The 20,066-nt window shown below is 40.8% G+C and overlaps 1 protein-coding gene and 1 pseudogene across 3 annotated transcripts in view; one reads left to right on the plus strand and one right to left on the minus strand.

Moving 5' to 3' along the window:
- Window positions 1-20,066, minus strand: part of PRKCB (protein kinase C beta) — a 350,360-nt gene that overhangs the window by 240,668 nt on the left and 89,626 nt on the right. The window lies entirely within an intron of this gene.
- LOC150009759 (large ribosomal subunit protein uL4 pseudogene) lies at window positions 10,972-12,230 on the plus strand (annotated as a pseudogene).

The following is a 20,066-nucleotide window of genomic DNA, read 5'->3' on the forward strand; positions in this document are numbered from 1 at the left end:
TCTTTCCTCCTCACCACAATCTCTCTAGTTTCTGTCCCTCTTTGCCTGTCTTTATCTCTATATTCCTCTTCTCGGAATTGCCCTGGCTCCTCCAGGGGAAATAAGAAGGTAGAAGAAACAGTCCCTGCCCCCAAGATATGATCATTGTGAATAATTTTTCTGCTTTCCTGAAAGGATGAGAGCAAAGGTCAGAAGCAGGCAGCAGTTGAGCCAGAAGGTAAGCAGAAAAGTTAAGATTCCTCAAATTCTAGGATCTATGCTTAGTTTCCAAAAAGGAATTTAAGTCCAGGCTTACTGGTGTTTTTAAAGGGACAGGGGAATTAGCCAATCCCAGGAAGGCAGCAGAAAGGGAATTAATTTTTAATGAGCAGTTGTTGAGGTGCTTTCTTCTAAAAGAAAAAAGTAGCTAATGCTACAATACTCTGGGGGTGAAGTTTGTGAGGTTTGCTTATCCTCATTATGTAGGCAATGCAACAGAGGTTCAAAGAAATTGAGTAACTGGTTGAAGAACACAAAATTGGAAAAAAAGGCAAAAGCAGAATTTGAATGTAGTCGCTGTCCATATTCTTTCTAGTGCCCTCACCAAACCACTTCTCTGACTCCACCCCCCAAGTTCCAGGGACACACAGGCCTACGGAAGAAACATGCCAACAAGTGAGAATCTAACTACACAAATGACAACTATTGCTCTGATGGCATATGAGATGTAGCATGCTGAGTGTGACTTTTTGTAATAACCATTTTCCTGCAGACACACGACAGAAATGGCTCTGTCAATCTGTCATTAATTCTCAAATTTCCCACATTTCCTCTGCCACAGAGGGCTACGGCACTCTTCTCTGCCTTTCTGCCAAGCATGCAGAGGAGGAAATGTTGCTGGTGGCAGGGAGGTGGGAGCTGGAGACCAAAAGGAATTTTTCCATTATGTTATCCAACTAGTTAGGGCTGCTCTCGAAGAAAGTTACTGATTTTGGTCACTACATTTTGTAACCATTCCCCTGACCTAACTCTCCCATTAGTACTAACAGTTTTTCTTCTTCTTTTTTCTTTTTTTTTTCTAACAGTTTTTCAATTGATTCCTTTAGAATTTCTAAAATAAATAAAAATGTAACATGAACAATGTTAATTTGGCAATCTTTTTTCGAATAATGTAATTACTACTTATATCAGTTTCTTTTGTTTCATTGACTAGAACATCCAAAACAATCACAAATAACAGTGCTACTAGCATCCATCCTTTGTTTTTTCTTGACTTTAATGCTTTAAGTATCATAAAATTAAGCATATTTTTGGCTACTGGTTGTCCACACAGTCTTTATTATACTTAGAAAGTATATTTTTATTCTTAGTTCTTTCTCTAAGAGTTTTCACTGAAAATGAATATTGAAATTTTAATAAATACTTTTTGACATCTGTGAAGATGATCCTATTTTTCCTTTAACATTTTGATGAGATTTATTAATAGACTTCCTAATAATAAGCCATAGTGTCTTTCTAGAATGAACCTTTCTTGATCATGATGCATTGTTCTTTTAACATCCAGCTGATTCAATTTGTCAAGGTTTTATTTAGGATAATTTTCTCTGTATTTATAAGTGGGATTAGACTATGACTATTTTTTGTGTGTGTTATATTTGTAGGATTTTGTGTCTGTATGATGCTAGGTCAGAGGAAAGACCTGAAATGGTTTTCTTCTTTTTCTGGGGTTTTGAGAAGTTTTTTAAAAATCAAAAGGATTACTTGTGCTGGAGGTTTTGCTAATGGGTTTGAAAACTTTCATCATTTCCTTCTTTTCTCTTGGTCTAGACCAGGGCCCGATAAACCACAGCCTGCAGACCTGCGACCTGTTCTTACAAGCAGTCTTATTGGAACACAGCCATGCACACTTCTTCAGAAATCTCTCTGGCTGCTTTCATGCTGCAATGGCAGAGCTGAGTCATTGCTATAGAATGTTCCACAAACCTAAAATATTTACTGACTGGCCCTTAAAAAAAACAAAAAGAAAGAAAGAAAAGAAACTTTTCTGACACCTGACCTTTTTTATGGTAGACAATCTGGGCATTTCCATTTTCTTACACTTTCAAATTTAATACCAAAATTAACAACAGCTACCATCTAAGTGCTACAGAGTGCCCAGCAATGGGCTGAGCTCTTTCCATGGATTATTTCACTTGAACCTACACAATCCCTGTATTGTAATCCCCATTTACGGTGGAGGAGCTTGAAGCTGAGAAAGATTAAATAACCTGCCCAAAGTCAAGAGGGTTTATTGGGAAACCTATGACATAAATCCATGTGTACATTGAACACCATAGTAGCATCATGTCTGGTTATCTGATAAGTTTTGTATCTCCATATTCATTTCCTTTCTCATTCTTAATTTGCATTATATAGTCATTTTATAAATATTATAAACTATTATATACTTTTATAAATATTTATTATATTCATTTTTATATGTGATTAGTCAAAAGTAGACCTATTCTGTTGGCTTTTTGTTTTGCTTTGTCTTGTTTTCTAGGACTCATTCTTAGAGTTATCAATACAATGCTTTTTATATATTCTAATGCTATTGTATATTACATTAGAATACAAAATGTTACATATTCTAATGCTATATTTTAATTCAACATTCTTACTCCTGCTTTCCTTAGGTTTCTCTTGCAGAATTTTTCTCCCTTACCTCATGAGTGGAATGCTTATTTAATTTATAGTCTTTCTTGATTGGTTAATATTTTTTAAAGAATTTAAGACTATGAATTTAGGATATTGATTAGACACTGTCTTATAAGTTGTGATCTATAGTTTATCAACAACAACAGTAAATAGCTTAAAATAAATATATTTCTTTTCTTATTAAACTTTTTATTTTAAGATCATTGTAGATTTTCTGCAGTTATAAAAATAATAGAGACCCCATATATCCTTTACCCAGTTTCTCCCAAAGGTAAAACTATAGCAAGTATTACAGGCAGAATATTGACTTTGATACAGTTAAGATACAGACATTTCACAAAGATCCTTCATGTGGCCCTTTTATAATCACACCCACTTCTCTCTGCCCCCACCCTGTCTTCACTCCTGGCAATCACTAATCTGTTCTGTATTTCTATAATTTTGACATTTCAAAAATGTTATATAATTGTAATCATAACCATACAGTATATAACCTTTAGAGACTGGCTTTTTTTCACTTGGCATAATTATCTGGTGATTCATTCAGGTTGCTGCATGTATCAATAGTTCATTCCTTTTTATTACTGACTAGTATTCTATGGTGTGGACATAACACCATTTGTTTAGTCATTTACCTACTGAAGGACATTTGGGTTGTTTCCAGCTTTTGGTTAATATTATAAAGCTGCTGTGAACATTTTCAGGGAGATTTTTGTATAAACATTAGTTTTCGTTTCTTGGGGATAAACACCCAAGAGCTCCATTCCTGGGTCATATGTTTAGTTCCTTAAGAAACTGCCAAACTATTTTCCAGGGTGGCTTGTCCCATTGTATATTTCCACCAAAAGTATATTAGAGGGATCCAGTGGCTCCACATCCTCACTAGCATTTGGTGCTGTCATTATTTTTTATCCCAGCCATTCTGTTAAGTATGCAGAAATATTTCATTGTGGGTTGTGTTTGCTTGTGTGACTTTGACTATCTTTTTATGTGCTTATTTGTTACCTATATCACCTCTTCAGTAAAATGTCTATATTTTTTGCCTATTTTCTAATTGAGTTGTTTATTTAGTTGAGTTTTGAGAGTACTTTATATATCCTAGATAATAGTCTTCTGCAGGGTTGTGGTTTACAAATATTTGGCCCCAGCCTGTGATTTATCTTTTCATTCTCTTAACAGGATTTTTCACAGAGCAATAGTTTTCAGTTTGGACATGGTCCAATTCATCAGTTTTTCCTTTTATAGTTCATGCTTTCAGTGTCAAGTCTGAGAACTCTTTGGCCCTAGACTTTTCTCCTATATTTTCTTCTAAAAGTTTTATAGTTTTATGTTTTACATTAAAGTCCATGATCTATTTTGAGTTAATTTTTGTATTAGGTGTGAAACTTAGGCCAAGGCTTAATTTTTTTGCCCATAGGTGTACAAGTGCCCAAGCATCGCTGGTTAAAAATTCATATCCTCAATTAAATTGTTTTCATGTCATGTCCAAAATCAGTTGGGGCCCTGGCCAGTGTGGCTCAGTAGGTTGGAGTGTAGTCCCAACAGAGCACATGCCTGGGTTGTGGCCCTAGTCCAGGCACCTATGAGAGACAACAAATTGATGTTTCTCTTTCACATCGATGTTTCTCTCTCTCTCTCTCTCTCTCTCTCTCTCATCAGTAGGCATCAAGATGGTGGCATAAATAAACACAGCTCACCTCCTCACATAACCACATCAAAATTACAACTAAATTATTGAACAACCCTCACTCAGAACCAGCAGAAATCAAGTTGAATGGAAGTCTGACAACTACAGAATTAAAGAAACCATATCTAGCCAGATAGGTAGGAGGAGTGAAGATGTGGAGTGAGCTGGTCCCACATACATACCACACATACATGTGTGGTAGATAAAAATTCAGGAGGGATATCTCAGGCTCGAGGAGTCTTAGCCCCACACCAGGCCCCACAGTCCAGAGTACCAGTGCCAGGAAGATAAGTTCCCACAACTTCTGGCTTCAAAAACCAGCAGGGTCGGTGGAAGAAGCGCTGGAGCCCCAAAGAGTCCCTCTTAAAGAACCCACACACAAACTTACTGAGACTAATGCCCTCTGAGGTCCAGTGCCAGGGTAGCAGCTTGAAAGGCACCAATGGCATACAGGGAAAAACTGAAGTGACTGTAATCAAGGCCAGAGCTGGGGGACAGCTTTCTCCCAGACAGAAAGGTGGGCAGAGCCAAGGAGCCAGCAAGCAGAAGTCATATCTGAGACTACATCAACCTAGCTAACACTGTTTGTCCTACCCTGGAGATCCCCTGATGCTCTGTCACACCCAACTTACAACTGTTAACAGTAACTATTCCATATGAATGGCTGGTATTATTAGCTAAGCTTCACAACTTGCTAAACTCTTTCAAATAAGCAATATGAGCCCCTAGCTCCGGTACCTCTTGCTAAGTGGCCCCAAGCACAGCACTAGCAGCAGCCAGACTAGATTCACAGCTTGCCTTCACCTGGAAATCTCCAAACCCAGCACAAGTAGCAGTCACATCAGATTGCTCTATAGCAGCAGTCCCCAACTTTTTTGGCACCAGGAACTAGATCTGTGGAAGACAATTTTTCCACAGACAGGAGACAGGAGGCAGAGCTAAGGAGAGCTTTGCTCATGATCCAGTTCCTAATAGGATGTAGCCTGGTACTGGTTTGTGGCCCAGGTTTTGGGGACCCCTGCTCTATAGCTCAGGCAGGGTGGGCCCAGGCAAAACACAGGTGGGTGCTAACGCTGGTCTGCACCACTAGGGTAACCCCAGGGCCTGCACACCCAGTGGGCAGCTACAGACCATGTCAGAGCACCACCACCCTGCCCCTGCATAGTTGATCATCCACAGAGGGCATTGGTTAGTGGTCAGTAGACACAGCCAATCCTTGTAACTTACTTAGTCTGGGTAAGTCCCTCCTGTTGACCTGACAACAGCAATCAAGGCTCAACTAAAAGATCAGGGTATACTCAGCCCACACAAAGGTTGCACCTCGAGTACCCAGCTTGGATGATAGCGGAGGCTATGCCACTGGACCTTACAGGACACCTACTACATTAGGTCATACTACCAAGATATAGAGGCATAGCAGTTCTACCTAATACATAGAAACAAACACAGGGAGGCTGCCAAAATGAGAAGACAAAGAACTCTCCAGAAAAATTATTGAACAAAATGGAGATAAGCAATCTGTCAGATGCAGAGTTAAAAACACTGGTTATAAGGATGCTCAAGGAACTTAATGAAGACCTCAACAGCATAGAAAAGATGCTATCAGAAACAAAGAATACACTAATTCAAGTAAAGAACAATTTACATGGAAACAATGGTAGAGTGAATAAAGCTGAGAATCAAATCAATGATTTGGAACATAAAGAAGCAAAAAACAACCAATCAGAACAACAACAAGAAGAAAGAATCCAAAAAAATGAGGATAGTATAAGCAGCCTCTGGGACAACTTCAAGCATTCCAACATTTGCATCATAGGGGTGCCAGAAGGAGAAGAGAAAGAGCAAGAAATTGGAAATTTATTTGAAGAAATAATGAAAAAACCTCCCTAATTTGATTAATGAAATAGACATGTAAGTCCAGGAAGCACAGAGCGTCCCAAACAAGATGGACACAAAGAGGCCCACTCCAAGACACATCATAATTAAAATGCCTAAGGTTAAAGATAAAGAGAGAATCTTAAAAGCAGCAAGAGAAAAGCAGTTAGTTACCTATAGGGGAGTTCCCATAAGACTGTCTGGTAATTTCTCAAAATAAACTTTGCAGGCTAGAAGGGACTGGTAAGAAATATTCAAAGTCATGGAAAGCAGGAACCTACAGCCAAGATTGCTTTACCCAGCAAAGCTATCATTTAGAATTGAAGGGCAGATAAAAAGTTTCCAGACAAGAAAAAACTAAAGAAGTTCATCATCACCAAATGATTATTATATGAAATGTTAAAGAGACTTATTTAAGAAACAGAAAATCAAAACCATGAACAATAAAATGGCAATAAACACATATCCATCAACAATTGAATCTAAAAAACAAACTAAGCAAACAAGGAGAACAGAGAAAGAATCATAGGTACAGAGAGTGTTTTGATGGTTGCCAGATGAGAGGTGTGTAGGAGGGGATGGGTGAAGAGGTGAGGGGATTAAGAAGTACAAATAGGTAGTTACAGAATAGCCATGGGGATGTAAAGTACAGTATAAGAAATGGAGTAGCCAAAGAACTGATACGCATGAGCCATGAGCATGAACAATGGTGTGGGGATTGCTTGAGGGAGTTGGGGTGCTGAGCAGAGGGGGGCAAAAGGGGAAAAATTGGGACAACTGTAATAGCATAATCAATAAACATAACAAAAGATAAAAAATAAAATAAAATCAATGGGCAAGTCCTTGAGTGAGGATAAAAAATTCAATTGGGCATTATCATGTGGGTCTCTTTCTGGGTTCTCTGTTCTGTTCCATTAATCTATGTCCCTCCACCAATACCACACAGTCTTGATCACTATAGCTATATCCTAAGACGGATTTCTCTCACTTTAGTCTTTTTCAAAGCTGTTTTAGCTAGTCTAGCTCCTTTGCCTTTTTATGTAAATTACAAAATATCTTTGTTGGGATTTTGATAGGAACTGTGTCAAACCTATATATTAATTTGGGGAGAACTGACATCTCTACTATGTTGGTTCTTCCATGTTCATTGCTAGTATACAGAAGTACGATTTTTTTGTATGTTTATTATTGTCTCCTGCAACCTTGCCTAACTCATTTATTAGTTTTAGAAGGTTTTTCTTTATTGTAGGTAGATTCCTTAAACTTTTCTATATAGAAAACCGTGTCATCTGCAGATAAGGACAGTTTTATTTCTTCCTTTCTTATCTGTATGCCTTTTCTTGACTTATTACAATGCTTAGAACTGGCTAAAACATCCAGCAGTAGGCTGACTATGTCCCAGGGTTATTGAGGAGAGTGTTTTATTTCTAAGTCCTTGAGTTTTACAACGTTTGTTATAAACTTCTAGCTTTATTTCATTTTATTCAGAAAAAGCCAATGGCATATTTTATAATTAAGTCTTTCACATAAAAGACAATAAATTAAGTAAATGTTCGTTATCCTCAGTCACCTACTCTCTATTTTCCAGTCTCCATTAACATAAGCTAGTATTTTAGACTCAAATAAATTAAAGTTATTTTTATATCATATTACCTTCATTCACAAATAATGCTTTACTTTATTATTAAGACTTTATTTTCATCCCAGCATGGCATGTATCCCTGGAGGGTGCCAAGACTTTATTGTTAGAGCAGTTTAAAATTCACAGCAAAATTGAGGGGGAGGTACAGGCATTTCACATACATGCATAGCCCCCCTTATAATCAACATCTCCTACCAGAACGGTACATTTGTCACAACTGATGAACCTCTGCCATCTATTTTAATATGAGACTTACAGAAATTACTTGAACTCCATGTTATGTTTAATTACCTGACGTGCTTATCCAAGTTCCTCTATGCCATCACTTCTCCATACTTAAATTTCTAATATTCTCTCAATCAGAGAGAGTACATCTTCAAATAATTCTTTCATTGGTAGATTTCCAAAGCCTTTTTATATCTGAAAACTATTTTTCTGTTGCCTTCACACACTACTGACAGCTTGACTGAGAATTAAATGTGTAGATTATAACACTCCCCTGAAAACTCTGTAGATAAAGCTGCATTGTCTGAAGTACTACAATACTCATTGCAAATATATATCCAGGCCCTGTCTTTGCCAAAAAATAGATTGTATAGATCATCCTTGGTCCTGCTATTTCCACTTTGGTGATGGCCAACTCCCCTTTCTCAAGCCACATTTGAGGGCAGAATAATGTGCCTGGCTCCAAATTCCTAGCAGCTCTGCTGACCTAAAACAGACTCCTCCATTATCCAGTTCTCAGATCCCCAGGCACAATCCCACCATAGTTCTGTTGGTCTTTCCTGTGCACCTCACCTGTGCAAGCCTTGTGACCCAAGGTTCAGTTCACCAGCAATAGTTCCCCCACACAGACAAGTGCAAAGGTAAACTGTCTCCCTCACCTTCCTCTCTGAATGCATGTAGGAAGATTGGGGTTGTAGGAAGCCTCTGGTTATTCCCAAAAGGGATACTTGGTTCTCTTAGTCTAGGAGTAAAGACAGTGGGAGAGAGATAAAAGGTCTTTCTACTGTTTCCAATTGGTCTTTGTTTTGCAAGTGATGCTTGGAGTGAGTGGACCCAATTCAGTCCCATCTGTCTCACAGTTAATGAAGATTTTACTGAGATGCCAACAACTATTTTCAGTGTTCTCAATAGTTCCTCCTATTTTTTATCTTAAGTATTTGAGGGCAAAGTTGGAAATACTGCCTTAGGGACTGATAACTAAACGTAATTTTCCACCTATGTCAAGACTTAAAATCATAGAGCTTTTGATGTTGAAGGCAGCTGCAGAGCCTGACCTGGATGAACCAGTGTGGTCCTAGGGCATTACTCTACAACAAATCCCCTACAACAGTGATTCTCAATGTTCAGTGTACCTTTAGTAAGCATCAGCTGGGGATCTTATGAAAAATTGATAAGGCTCCACCCCCAAGGTCTGACGGAGTCCAAGGCCTGCATTTTTATCAAACACCAGGGATGCATTCAGGTGCGCCAACAATACCCCTTGGAGAACTGCAGCACCAGAAGCATCTCCTCTAAAACCATCAGACATAAAGCTTTCAGCTGGTTCCTCAAAGTCACACATGGAAAGAAGCAAATATAATTCTACACCTACCACAATCACTAAAGCAGAGCTGCCTGGTGCTGCAACCGTGGATAACGTGACAACTTCTCAAAATTTCTCATGGCTAATTAGACTCCAGCAAATGCCCCTTCACCAGGAAATTCTATAGATGGATTTCTTCACTTTTGAAATTATACATTTACCACACTATCCTTAATGACACTGTCTGAAATGGCCCCAAACTGGAAATAATCTACAGTTCATCACTAGAGGACTGGTTTAATAAATTGTAAATTGTCCATACAATGAAATACTTTGCATCTATTCTTTAAGCATAGGAGGCTCTCTTGGTACTGATATAGAAAGATCTCCAAGATACAGTGTGAGGGCCTAGGAAAGAGTAATTCAAACATGCAGAGTCTGGTATGGCATGTGCTCCTACCAATCAGCGAGGATATTCAACAAATGAGAACAAATATCAAGCCATTACACCACAGCAGAGCCTAATAACCAAACATTGGAAGAAAAACGAAGTGTAGAATATAGGTGGTAGTATATTGCCACCTTTCCCATGGAAACAAAGGGAGTTGGAGAAAAAATGCTTCGGGAGAGGTACCCAAATCAGAGGTAAGAAATGGGTGGATGGAGGACAGAATTTCATGGGAGACTTTAAAATGATATACTTTCTTGTATTTTTTGAACCATGTGACTGACTATATTACAAAAACATACATTTTAAAACACTAACTTTGTTTTAAAGAGATTTTTGATGTGGCAGAGGGATATGTATGCCCAAGGCTGGTGTAATTTAATTTTAATCCTATATTTCTTTTGGATCCCTGTGGTTGGTATATCCCAAGTGTACCCATTCCTAAGCAGATTACTGCATTAAGGAAGGTAAGCAAGCTTGCCTTTTCTATATCAGTGATGTTCAGAAGACTGCTTGGTCAGACTTTACAGAAAGTGCTGATTATCTCCACAGTGACTCTCAAACCTGGCTGTTCATTATAATCACCTGAGGAGCCTTTAATAAGGAATGCTTCTCAGATCCCAACCCTAGATCTTCTGATTTCATTGGTTTGAGGTATAAGGCCAGGGCACAGAGACTTTTCAAAGCTCCCCAGGTCAATTTAACACGCAGCCACAAGTGACTACCTCTTGATCTGGCAGTTCTGAAGTGAGGTTTCCAAATTCGATGTATAAACACAACCTGCAGGTAACTGTTCAGCCAGGTTTGTGACCAGTGGTTCCAAAACAAACCCCTTCCTCTTCCCAGCCATCACCACACTCCAGCAGGGACTCAAGCACTTGCAAAGGCCCAGGATAGAAAAAAGAAGACAACTTTGTTCAGCAAATAAGAACTCCATCATCTAAATGCAATCAGTTACTCCTGAGAATGTGGCTCACACTCCTTCACCCCAGATTCTTCCTCCTCCTCTTCCCTCCCCACACACAACACCAAGGGCATCAGTCAGAAACTACACTGCCACTTCTCCTGTGGGAGCCACCAGACAGAGGGGCATGTGGCCTTTAACTCTCCATGACATGACATGTGCTCATTCACTGATATCAATGTACTCTGAAAATGAGGAATCATTTGGCAAAAATGTCACTTTGCCTGCTGTGTTCAAGGCTCCCATTACACCAGCTATCATGAACTTTGTTCACACCAACTTGTGCAAAAACAATGCACAGTCCTGTGCTGTCAGTGAATTGGCAGGACATCAAACCAGTGCTGAGTCTTGGGGTACTGGCAGAGCTGTGGCTCAAATTCTCCAAGTTCAAGGTGGTGGGGCTCATCATTCTAACTAGGGTGCCTCTGTAAATATGTGTCATGGGGCCACATGTTTGAGCCAACAAAAACCTGGCACTGCTGGTATCACAGAGTGGACATAATACAGAAGTGATGTGCCATCTGCTCTGCCCTGGCTGCCTCAGCCGTACCAGCACCGGTCATGTCTAAAGGTCATCGCATTGAGGAAGTTCCTGAACTTTGGTAGTTGAAGAAAATATTGAAGGCTACAAGAAAACCAAGGAGGCTGTTTTGCTGCTTAAGAAGCTTAGGCCTGGAATGCTATCAAAAAGGCCCATACCTCTCAGAAAATGAGAGCTGGCAAGGCAAAATGAGAAATGGTCATTATGTCCAGTACAGGGGACCCTTCATCATCTATAATAAGGACAACAGTATCATCAAAGCCATCAGAAACATCCCTTTCAGCAAACTGAACATTTAAAACTTGCTCCTGGTGGGCATGTGGGCTGTTTCTGCATTTGGACTGGAAGTGCTTTCCGCAGGTTAGGTGACCTATACAGCACCTGGAGAAAAGCAGCCACCCTCAAGAGTCACTGCAACCTTCCCATGCACAAGATGCTCAGTATGGACCTTAGCAGATCTTGAAAAGCCCAGAGATCCAAAGAGCCCTCCGAGCACCACGGAAGAAGATCCATCACAGAGTCCTAAAGAAGAATCCACAGAAAAACCTGAGATTCATGTTGAAGCTAAACCCAGATACAAAGACCATGTGCCAGAACACTATTCTTCACCAGGCCAGAACCACAAACTCTGGGTGGATAAAGCAGCAGCAACCCTAGAAGCCACCTCAGATGAGAAGGGGGTTCTAGGCAAGAAGCCTGGGGCAGAGAAAGAAGGGAAGAAGGTGTTAGACCTTATGAAGCAGAAGCAGCCTCAGGTGTGAGGAAAGGCTGCAGCTACTGAGAACCCAGCAGCTGAGAAGCCCACAGAAAAGAAACCCACCTCAGAAGAAAAGAAACCCACCTCAGAAGAAAAGAAGCCTGTGGTCTAAACTTTAATTTGTTCATTCCATAAGGGTCAAATCACTGTGGACAGCCAATTTTGAACAAAAACCTGCTCAAAGGCAGTGAGGAAATGAAAAAAGAAGTCGCAGTGGTGTGCTGCCAGTGCATGCCCTCTAGTACCCACACCACCACCACAGTAACAAAGACCCAGAGGGAGGCGGCACACGTACAAACGTGTCCCATCTCTAACCTGAAGGGGATAAGAAGAGTCCAAGATGGGTGAAAACTTTATAAACTGGAAATATTTTCTAGACTTGACTATTGTAACAAAGACCAGCACATTTACATGAGAGAACACAATTTCTAAAAATCAAAAAATTAAGATTATCTTCCTCTTAAAATTGCCATTGAAATAGCAGTTATTCCCTTGAGGCAATTCCACAAGATTTCTCTGCAGACATACCCTGGTCCTTTCCAGCCAGCAAAGCCATGACTGAAGCTAACAGTGCTTGAATAAGTTTGAGGAAGCTCCAAGGAATAAAACAAGGGGGAGCAGGAGCTTTTAATGTCCTAAAAACGGAAGAAACTTTTTTTCCCAACGTCTAAAAATCAACACTTCCCTCAAAAATGCCAGACACTTGGAAGGCAAGGCATCCCTAGAAAAAGGCTGTGGCAGAATTTTCTACACACCCCTCTATGACCACCTAATCCCATTTCTCTACATGAGATCTAATTAGCAAAAGAAAACTATTTATACAGAAATGATAACAGACAGAATCAAGCAAAGCCAGAAAGAAGATTCTCCATTGCTCAAGGGCAAAGTTCCATAAAAAGGAAGTCAAGTGGAAGAAAGGACAGAAGTATGAATGAATGGACAAATGATTGATGGATGGATGGGTAGATGAATACAAGTACATCAGTTCATACAACTTTCAAAGTCAGAGCTCTATTATACCTGGTTTATGTGGAAAGTGTTAATTTTCTGCTTTAAAAGATTTTATCCCAAACTATATGTGCCCCTTCACCTTATTGTCTTCCTAAATCTCCAACTCATGCACCCTAACTGAATCAGTTAAGATGCTTTTGGCTTCAATTAACCAGCATAGTTTTGCAGGCTGGAAAGGACCAGGGTGTGTCTGCAGAGAATATCCAGCTAAATGCTGCTTAAACAAAAGGGGCATATGAATAAATCTTATGCACCCACAAAATGTTTGAAGCAGGAGGTTCCTGGGGTTGTATCAGTGACTTGGGGATGTCCGCACTCCAGGTCGGTGTCACTGCAGTTTGTGGCATCTATTTAGTCTAAAGGTAGTCAGTCACCCGTGATTTTCACATGTCATACCTCTTTGGAAGGGATTGGGATGAAAAACAAGTTCTCCTCTCTTACACTGGCTAAAACTGGGTCCCATGTCCACTATTAGGCCAGTCCCTGGAAAGGGAAATAGAATTATCATGGATCACTCACACTGTGTCCCTTGTGTACACTGGCATTAAACAAAATTAGAAACAAAAAAGTAATGGCTGCTGGATGGGCCAACATCATCTTCTGTTCCCACTTCTAAATCCCCAGATAGTTACAAGGCTGCCTCCAATCAGAACTGCACCCTAATAATTCCCATAATGTACCCTCCAAGAGGTTCCAATACCCTCACTACCTTTGTAAACAAGTTTTCCACCTTCATCTCCTCAGCTTCTTACTCAAGGCACTTAGGATTGCAAGTGACAGAACCCCACTAAAACTACCTCAAGTAAAGAAAGAAGTTTGTTATAATAAAACAAGCTATCTCACAGAAACCAGGGGCAGTAACTATGGTTTGCCTTCTATGCAGGATCACCAGGAACCAAGGCAGCCACTTCCATCTCTGGTCCACGTGACCTCTGAGCCTGCCCCACTCCTCTGTCTCTCTGCAGTTCACCATTCTCTGCTACTTGGTGCACATCAGAGTTCCTGAGATGGCACACCCTTCCAGTCGGGTGTTAATGGAGGCTAGGTGGCATCACAATGCTAAGTCCATGTCCCCAGAGAAAGAATCAGGTGCTATACTTGATCCATCAGCCACAGGCAGGAATGCCAGGTTGCGTAGTTCAAATGTGGAAGCTGGGGACCACCTCTTGGGGTCTATTTGCCAAAATGTAGGGAATGCAAAGGCCCTGAAATCCTAAAAAAGATTGTACCAATTTCTTTGAAGGAACTTCTTGGACATAAGCCTCCAAGACTCAGCATGCCAGATGGATGAAAAGGAAAAAACAGCAGTCATCCCAGAATGACCACCTGAACCTCTCATCTCTGAGCAGGTAGCACAGCTGGCAGAGCAGAGCTGGAAAGAAGGGAAGAAGCCTTGCCGATACACACAACATTTTGCCTAGAAGCCACTCTCTCTTCCCTCCTCCTGGCTCTGCCTCAGACTGGCTCTTACCCAGGCCCCTTCTCACACCCTGACACCCACCTAACTACACTCATCCATGCATTCAGTTCTCCACTCTGGGATCCTCTTTGCCAAGATGCTTTCCCACACAGGGTCCCTGTCTTCCAGCTCACTTTCCACACACATGTCTACCTCAGAAATAAGCTCTGTCTATGTTAAACTCCTGTAGTTATTCTCCATCTGTCTCATCTGGAGGCCTCATGGTCTACTGAGAGGAGAATAGAACCAAGTGTGGAAACACAGAAACTGATGTCTGGTCAAGGTCCCACTATTAGCTCAGAACCTTGGGACAACCAAGGCATCCTTCCCATAGGTGATAGAGAAAACTCCCCCTTGGTTAGTTCTTAGAGCTGCTGGAGGCATCAAAGGAGGTAAAAGATAAAAGGTTTAGACAGTGAGATGATAGTGACAATAAGGTCTGTGATGGCATCTTTGCTGACCCTAACCATGGTGGGGAATTGTCTAATATTTATAAAGAACTTATAAAACTCAACATCAAAAAACAAACAATAAAATTTAAAAAATGGACAAAGGACTTGAATAGACACTTTTCTAAAGAGGATATACGAATGGCCAATAGACATAGGAAAAGATGCTCAATGTCACTAATCATCAGAGATGCAAATTAAAACCATGATATAATATGACCTCATACCAGTTTGAATGGATATCATCAATAAATTAACAAACAGTAAATATTAGCAAGGATGTGGAGAAAATGGAACCCTTGTGCACTGTTGGTGGGAATGCAAACTGGTGCAGCCACTGTGGACAACAGTATAGCGTTTCCTCAAAAATTTTAAAATGGAACTGCCTTATTACTCAGCAATTCCACTTCTGGGGATATATCCAAAGAAGCCTGAAACACTGATTGAAAAGAACACATGCACCTCTGTGTCCATTACAGCATTACTTACAATAGCCAAGATTTGGAAGCAACCCAAGTGTCCATTAGTAGATGAGTGGGTAAAAAAGCAATGGTACATTTACTCAATGGAACACTACTCAGCCGTAAAAAAGGAAGGAGATCTTACCTTTTGCAACAGCATGGATGGAACTGGAGAGTATTATGCTAAGTGAAGTAAGCCAGTTAGAGAAAGACAAATGTCACATGATCTCACTTATATGTGGAATCTAATGAACAAAATAAATAAAAAAGAAACAGACTCATAGATATATACAGACAACAGCTGTCAGAAGGGAGGGAGTAGGGGAGCTGGGTGAGAAAGTTAAAAGGATTAAGCAAAGAAAAAAAAAAAAACCTCAGACAGATAACAGCATGGTGATTACCAGAGAGAAAGGGGGTTAGGGGGAGGTAGATGAGGGTACAGGGGATGAATGGTAATGAAAGGAAACTTGACTTGGGGTGATGAACACACAATACAATATACAGATGATGTATTATGGAATTGTACACCTGAAATCTATATAATTTTATTAACCAATGTCACTCAAAAAATTCAATAAAAATTATAAAAGAAAGAATTGATGGCTTCCTTTACTTTTCTGAGCAGACACTCCCAGTATCATGGGGGAACAGCCAATAACAGACCAGGAATCCTCAAGGCCATCCTTGGGCACTGATGTTTGGAAATGGTTACCATGGCAATCAGCTCTGCCCCTCTGCTTTCTGAATGATCCTGAGCCAGTCATCCACCCTGTGAGCTTCAGATGTGACTAGGCATCTGTTATTATTTCAAAATAGGACTATAATATTATCAAGGTGTGTCTTTAATACTTACATGGTAATAGTACCTATCACGTTGTTTCAAGAATTAAATGGACATTGTGCTAACCAATAATAGTGATAGTTTTATATGCATTGGGTACTGCGTAAGAGCTTTGCACAAATTCATTCATAACAACCTTATGAGGCCCATAATAAGCACTAAATGTTTTAATTTAGAGACATAACAACAACAATTTAGAAGAAAGACAGACAGTGAAAACCAAATTTAACTTCTTTTCCAGGATCTGCAGACAAGTCCTCAAAATGCCCTTCAAGAGAGCTACTCCATAATTTCAAGTGGGAAAAAGCATCCACCTTGAACACCTGCCCATCCACACACAGTGCAGCTGCCTCGAATGTTAGAAAGACTGGACCCATCCCTCTCTCCCCCTACACACTTCCTTCCACCTTTCCTCAAGCTGTTATCTTCCCCCAGATGAAAGCTTCCCACATCCAAAAGACACCAGCTGGCTCAGAGACAGCTGCCTTCCCATGGAAAAAGAGTTACTAGGAGGTCTGACAATCACATGAATCTCTACAAATCCCACGTCAACCACAGCAGATGGCAGAGGGAAGCATTACTGATGCAAAATGTCACAGAAGGTTTCAGAGAGTCCCATAAGGGGAGTCACGTGTCATAGAACACTGTCCCCTGCCACCACATCAGTCCTTTCCTCCTCACTGCCTTCTCTGGATGGCGTTAGGAACCCACAAACCCTTTCCTACTTTGCAGAACAGTCAGCTGGTCCTCTCTGAAAAAATAGGTACCTGAAGGAAAGGAACTTTATCTTCTCCTGAAGGTTTTGTCAGAGTATCAGAGTGTTTTCCCTTTGGACAAAAATAGATGTCACCACACATACACATACATACACACACACACACACACACACACACACACACACACACACACACCCCAAGAAAAATTTACTGAGCAACTACTGTATGCCAGATTCTATTGTAGGCTCTGAGGCTACACAGGGGAACAGGTTGTTAAGATGATACAATGGTCTTCATGTGTTTGTGGGTCTGATTATGTATAAAAGTATTTTATTAACATGTATTGGAGAATTTCTCGATTCCAGACACTGCTGAGTGCTTTCTATACATTATCTTATTTCATTCCTCACAACCCCCTACCTCACTGTTGAAAAAGTTGAGGCTCAGAGGTAAATAATCTGGCCAAGACCACACAATTAGGAAGCTGCAGAATTCAAATACACCCCCAGGTCTGACTGGTTTAAAAAGTTCACACTTAGCCAGTAGCTCTGGAGGCCACATCAGCCACTAGCTTCTAATCGCTCAATAAGTCCCCTGTACCTTCATAATGGGCCCCAAGCTCTGCAGCATGGCATTTAAACCCTCTCTACTATTTTCTGTTATGACTTCCCACAAATGCCTTTAAGCCACCTTGATTCCTGCCGTTGTGAAGGACTAACTTTTCCTGAAAGCAGCCCTCAAAGTTTCTCCCCTTGATCCATCATTTATGCAGCATCTTCTCACCAATCTGTCCTCCCTCGTTCTCCTCCATTCTGAAACTCCAGCCCCATCTGACAACAAAAGATCTCCTTAAATACCTAATGCAAAAATCATCTTCTTAGTTTCACCTATGAGAAAAGAGCAACTACTATATAATTGACATCCGATGCCAGGCCAGAGTACCAAATTAAAATCATGTATTGAGGTTATTATTCTAGGGTTTTTAAAAAGTCACCTTCTCTAGGAAGCCCCCTTAGTCCTCCTGACAGGAGTCTGTTTTCCAGCCTACCTTGTCCCAGTCCTTAGCACCATGTCTTTTAATGATGAGCATCTATAGGCAGTTGCTCTACTCCTACCACAATGCCCGAGTTATAGTCATCTGAGGGTACCCCACATTCCAAAGCACCTTGCACAAGCTCTTGCTCAAAAAATGTTTGCTGAAACAACTCTCTGTGTTTTCATTTCTATACATTTCAACAATATTTCCAAAGCCAGTGTCCCCAGCCTGGGGCCCACTTCTCTTCTTACCAGTCTCTAGCTCTTGCAGAAAGCTCATCAACTTCCATGACTGTAATCACCATTGATATCCAAACAAGTCCCAACTCTCTGTCCTGAGCCCAGATCCATGCCCTAAGTCCCAAGTCTGAATACCCACATGCCGGTCTGTGCCATTATGACCTCCAAGGGAAACTCATGATTTCCTCAACACACAGTCCTCTTCCCATGGTCCCCATCTCTGGGAACGGCACCACCAACCACCTAATCCCCAAGCCAGAGCCGGGAAACCGACCCTGACTCCTCCCCCTCCCACACTCCTCCCGCACCCAATCAGTCTCCAAGATCTCTCAATAACAATCACTAAACACCTCTCCCCCCTCACTGCAAACCAGGCAACCTCAAATCCTGCCTAAATCCTTACAATTGCTTCTCAACCCAAGTCCCTTCCTCCAGCCTTGCCACCTAGAAATTCATTTTTCAACTGCAGCCAGAGTAGTTTCTAAAAGGCAAATCTCAACGTGTAATGCTTTTTTTTTTTTTAATCTGTACCATAGAGGGGAAAAAATCGACTATTTATTTGGCCATCTGAATCCTTTACAATAGGGTTCCTGCCCTTCTTTTCCCTAACCACATCCCCCACCCTGTAAATATATAAGCATAGACACTCTTTGCCAGCAAGGCAAACAAATTTTGGTTCCTCAATCCTCCTATGCCTTTGTATACGCTACTCCCTCTGCTTGGAACTGCCTTCTCCTTCTTTCCACACCCTTCTTTAGTTAATTAAACCTATCATCTTTGAGGCTGGCCTTCAGAATCATTGAGTCTTGGAAGCCTTCGTGATGCCTTCAATTAGGTGTCCCAACTCTGCACGCCTGGGAATCCCATACCTAGAGCACGTAGCCACTGTATCAGTGCCTGCCTACTTATTTGTCTGTATTATTTACTAGACACGGCTTTTGTAGTGGCAGGAACTGTGCCAATCATGTTCACTGTTGGATACCCCACCACCACCTGCACAGCAGGTATTCAATAAATATTTCAATAAAAGTATACATCAAAGCTTTTGAAAATACACACGGCTGGCCAATCAGAGCACTGCTTCACTGCTTTCTCACTGATGCAGTTAGCCGATTCATACCAATGAGATTCATCCACAGAGATGGGAGTGTTCTTCCTTGCGTTAATTTGAATACAGAGGGAAAAAACGTAGGCAGAGCTTCTGCCGACATCTGGCCATTGGGAGGAGAGGCTCTTGTGTCTGAGGGCTGAGCCAATAGAGAAGAAGGAGAAAAGGAGTGAGAGAAACTGTCCTGGTAACATAATGAGCCCCTGAATCAAACTATATAAAAAGGCAGATACCCTTAGACTTTGGTAAAAACTCCCTTCTGAATTAAGCTAGTGTGAGTTTTCTGTCACCTGTAACCAAGATTCCTGCCTCATACAAAGGGTAGTTGGAATGAATGAATTTTAAGGTTCCATCCCACCCTGGGATTTAAGATTCAAATATCAGCATTTGCTACATAACCTCAGCATTGAAAGGCATAGGAAGCTAGAAGGAAAAGATATATTATTCTAAGTAGCAGGCAGATCCTATAAGATTAGTCAGGTTTGTACAAATTTAAACCATGTCTGCCTATACTGGCCACCTAACATAAATGGCTGCCCACTGGACTGTAGCCAGTGGAGGCAGCTTACATACACATTAGCCACCATCCCAACTGCACAGCCGTAATTATAAATCCAAACACATCTCT

The sequence above is a fragment of the Furipterus horrens genome, unplaced genomic scaffold (assembly GCF_987537825.1).
Source record: "Furipterus horrens unplaced genomic scaffold, mFurHor1.1.pri manual_scaffold_5, whole genome shotgun sequence".
Classification (NCBI taxonomy): Eukaryota; Metazoa; Chordata; class Mammalia; order Chiroptera; family Furipteridae; genus Furipterus; species Furipterus horrens.